This window comes from Petaurus breviceps, unplaced genomic scaffold (genome assembly GCF_028583685.1).
Source record: "Petaurus breviceps papuanus isolate PSGF00001 unplaced genomic scaffold, PetGlider_PUasm1.0 90579, whole genome shotgun sequence".
NCBI classification, from domain to species: domain Eukaryota; kingdom Metazoa; phylum Chordata; class Mammalia; order Diprotodontia; family Petauridae; genus Petaurus; species Petaurus breviceps.
The window spans coordinates 1,384,684-1,389,856 of NW_027187278.1; positions in this window are offsets into that span (position 1 = coordinate 1,384,684).

A 5,173-nucleotide genomic window follows, 5' to 3' on the forward strand; every position below is an offset into this window, starting at 1 on the left:
AGGAAATGTGAGCTGCACAAATCTGAAGACATCTCCATCCAAAATGTTCTAATACACTACTTTTGTCTGACCTGTGGTACAACCTATTGAACTCATATTGGACTGATCAACCACAGCTGAACAAACTATACTCTGACACCAACGTTGTGACTTCATTGGTCCTCTTCAAAAATTAAGGATTAACAACATTTACAAAAATTGATTCTCTTAAGAGTGAGGCACATGGGGAAAAGGTAAGACATAGCAAAATGTATAAGCCAATTAGATAGAAATTGTTTAGTAAAAATAACTTAAAAATTGTATTTCAGAAACTTCAATTACATTGGGAACAGAAAGAGATTGAAGAAGGAATACATAAGGATAAAGCACGAATAAAAGAATAATAATTTAGAATATCTAGAAGGAGAAAAAGAACAGAACAAGGTAAATAAAACTTTTTTTTTCAGAAAATGATGTAGTATTAAAAAAAACTAACAAAAATGTTGAAGGAGAATCAGGGAGAAGGGATTTTGATTAACTATTTAACTGGGAGGGAAAAAGAAAACAAAAAGGAAAATTAGATATTTAATAAAATGAAAATAAAAAAATCAATAAAATAAGCTATGTGAAGTGATGTCAAATGATGTCAGGGAGAGTTAAAAAGTAAGGGGAATAGAGTCATTGAAATTGGATTGCCTTATGATAAATTAAAGAAAAAAATTGCAGCAAAACCTCAGTATCATAAAAGAGGAAGGAGAAATAAAATATCATAATTTTCAAAATACTATAGTAGAGACAAAATGGAGAAAATAACCTGTCTTTCATAATTCCAAATGTGAGATTAAACAATACAATTAAAAATGTGATAGATTGAATAAGAAAACTGTAACCCATAATTTGTTATTTACAAGAATCACATCTAAAAAGCAGAGTCACAAGGAGAATAATAGAACTACAACAAAAATCACTATACTTAAAGTGAGTCTAATTTAAAAAAAAAGAATCACTGTTGTGCTAGCAGAAAAACAAAAACAAACATTCACAATGTGATTGGCTATAATCAAGGGAATTATGTTATGTTGAAAGAATTATCAACAGCAAACTCATGTTTACATTGAACTTATATGTTCCAGATATCTTAACATCTAAGTTTAAAAAGAAAAAAATAAGTAAATTAAAAGAAAAGGAATACAATACTAGAAGGAAATTTCAATAACCTACTCAGATCTGAACAAAACCGATGGAATACACAACAAAAGAGTGAATACAGAATTGAACAAATTATGATTGCAAGTTTTTTCTATCATGAGAAAAATAACGTAACTATCTGGAAGAATAATTCATGCTCTCAACTTGGCTATGAAAATAAAACAAAAATTACTTTTAGCCCTCTGTCAATCAAACTTTCAAAGGAATATTTTATAGAATTTTATAAAATAATGACAATTCATTTGGAACAGCAAAAGTTCTAAAAAAAAGAGAAAGAAAAGAATAAATGAATTGAATGGAGAATAGTGCTTCCAAACTCTATTATAAAGCACCAGTCACTCAAAATATTTAATATTAGCTAAAATTTTAGAAAGGTGGATAAATGGAAGGGATTAGCTGAGGAAGAATCAGAAATAAGAGAACCAAGTACTTCAGTATTTTATAAAACCCAGACTAGCAATTACCTGGGAAAGAACTCTGGATTGGCTAAGTATTGCTGACAAAACTAATTATCAGTATAAAAGAAATTAGACTTAAACCAATATTTTATATAATGCACTTTACTGAATTCAAAACAGATACTCAACATAAATATTAAAGCTCAGAATATTACAAAAATAGAAAGGAAGCCAATCTTATGATTTTCTCAGTGGTGGATTGGAGATATATTCTGGCCCAAAAAATGGATAGAAAAAATAAAATAAATAAATAATTTTTATTACCTGAATTAAAATCAAATCCTTCTATATGAATAAAATGAATGAATCTTGGATGAAGAAGGGATGCTTTTGAATGGGAAAGTGTATTGTATTTGTCAAATAAAGGTTTAAATACTTACAGACAACTCAAAATCAAATAAATATCCATAGTCGAGGATATTTTTTAATGAAGAATTTTCCAATATAAACAACCATATGAAGAGAATTCTGATAAGTCTTTGATAATGAGAAATATAAGTCAAAGCAACCTTCATTTTACCTCATTCAAGGAAAATTGGAAAAAGATGACAAAAGATGAGATTAGTTCATGGGAGGAATTCTAGTAATATAGATATATGAGTACATTGTTAGTGGAGTTGAGTTAGTATAACCATTTCAGAAGTGGCTAAAATGTCCATACTGTTTAACATAGATATTCTGCTACCATTCATATACCACAAGAAAATCAATGATAAAAAAGGTCCATATAGACAAAAATATTTATGGCAGCACTTTTTGTGGCAGCAAAGAATTGAAAGCAAAATAGTTGTCCATAGATTATTGGCTATTTAAATGGTTATGGAACATTGTATATATTTTCAGATTTTTAAAAATATATTGATTATTTTGGTAGTTTTTTTTCCTTAAAAATATTGTCATATGGGATGACTTTCTGGAAGGGAAAAAATCCAAAGGGAAATTTAGATGATTTTGAAATAAATATAATAATAGCTAGCACTTATGGAGCACCTCCTATATTCTACAGATTTCACTAAGTGCTCTTTGAAAATCTTATTTTATTTAATTTGTAAGAAAACCATGGGAGATAGGTTTGGTTTTTGTCTTCATTTCACAGATGCAGAAAATGAAGTAATCAGCAGTTAAGTAACTTGCCCAAGATTACATAGCTGCTAAATGCCTGAAAGGCAGTTTGAACTCCAATCTTCTTCCAAACCCAGCACTCTACCTACTTGCACCACCTAGAATAAAGTCATTGGCCATTTAAAAAAAGAGCAATTTCAGTAAAATGTTGATGACAGAAGTCAGATTTCACAAGTTTGGAAAGGAGTAAGGAAACAGGAAGTGGAGATACCAATTATAGATGACTTTCTCAAGGAATTTATATACAAAGAAGTATCAGTCTTTGTGTAACAAGCACAGATAGTAGGCTCAAGCAAGCTTTGTTATTGTTGTATTTTCTTTCTTTCTTTTTTAATGGAAGAGCTTTGGGCATAGAGTAAAAACAAATAAACAAGCAAAAAACCTTGAGGTCACATTGTGTCTCAGAAACTTAAGATCTCTTTGACCCTGGATCAACATTTAACCCCTTTTCATCTAATTTTCCTTTTCTATAAAATTATGATAATAGTAGTATCACTTCATAGAGTTTTTAGGAGCTAATTATCCCTGGTTCTTGCTATGTGACCAGAACAGTACATTTCTGTCATATCTTTAGTTGATGGCATATTTTATGATATTTCTCTTTCATTACTCCTTTTAGAAATGTGTGTCAACTTGCTCTTACTTCCCATGTCCCTTTGTGGTAAACCTCAACTTCTGTTCTTTTATATCTTTGGTGCATCCTTACTCACCAACTTAAAACATCATGGAAAAATAATATATCATTATTGTAAATGTGGGACTTTATTTACCCATTTAATTTTCACATTTATTTTTTTAAAAATCCATTTCCAATTCTCTCCTTCTGAACCATCTCTCCCCCACCCCTTCAGAAAACAAGCAATATGATATAAATTATATATATGAATTCATGGAAAACAGATTTCCCTATTAGCTGTGTTGCAAAAACAACAACAACAACGAAATGCAAGAAGCATAAGGAAAATAAAAAGAAAATTCTTCAATCTTTATTCAGAGTTCATCACATCACCCTCTAAGGACATTTTTATCATGGGTCTTTTGGAATTGTCTTGGTCATTGTATCAATCAAAGTAGCTAAGTCTTTCACAGTTATCATCCTTATAATATTATTATTATGTGCAATGTTTTCCTGATTATGCTCACTTTACTTTATATTAGTTGATATAAATCTTCACAGGTTTTTCCTGAAACCCCTCTGTTCATAATTTCTTATAATACAATAACATTCCATCATAATCATATATCACAATTTGCTTAACTATTCCACAACTGAGGGGCTTCCCCACAATTTCCATTTTTGTTACCACAAAAAGAGCTACTACAATTTTTTTATGGCATAAATAGTAACATTTCTTTCTTTTAATCTATTGAAATAAGGATCTAGCAGTGCTATTTCTGGGTCAAAGGGTATCACTAATTTTATATCCTTTTGGTCACAGTTCCAAATTGTTCTATAGAATTATTGGGCCAGTTCACAACTCTACTATAGTACATGTGATTTATTTTTCCCACATTCCCTCCAGCATTTGTTATTTTCCTTTTCTGTTATATTGACTAATCTGATATGTGTGAAGTGGTACCCCACAGCTATTTTAGGTTGCATTTCTCTAATAAATAGTGATTTGAAGCACTTTTTATGTGATTTTTGACAGCTTTGATTTCTTCTTCCGAAAACTCTCTTCATATCTTTTGACCATTTATCAATTGGAGAATGGTTCTTCTTTTTATAAATTTGGCTCATTTATCTATAAAGTTGAGAAATTGATGCCTTTATCAGAAAAATTGCTGTAAAATGTTTTTTTTTCAAATTGCATGCATTCCTCCTGATTTGGGCTGCATTAATTTTCTTTGTGCAAAATGGTTTTAATTTCATATATACAAAATTACCCATTTTAATTCTTGCAATCCTCTCTATTTCTTGTTTAGTCATAAACTCTTCCCTACCTTACTTTTACTGTTTCCTATCATAACTCATTTAACTTTTCCTTTTAGAATTTGGATGACATACCATTTCGTGCATATTTATTTAAAATTGAAATTATTTCATTGTCTATGATGCCTTTTAAAAAGATGTGATTTCCCTTTTTATCTCTTTTAATCATGTCCATTTAAATTTGTACTTTGTCTGAGATTTCGGTTGCTGCTACTGCCTTATATAAATCCAACTAAATCATAATAAATTCTACTCTAGCTATTTATTTTAACTCTCTGTATGTCTCTCCTTTTAAAGGTTGATTCTTGTAAATAACATATTGTTGGATTTTTAATTCTAATCCATTCTGTATCCCTTTTAGGTGGTGAGTTCATCCCATTCACATTCAGTTCTGGTACTAACTATGCATTTTCCTCTTTCCTAAATCTTTCTGTTCTCTCTCTCTCTCTCTCTCTCTCTCTCTCTCTCTCTC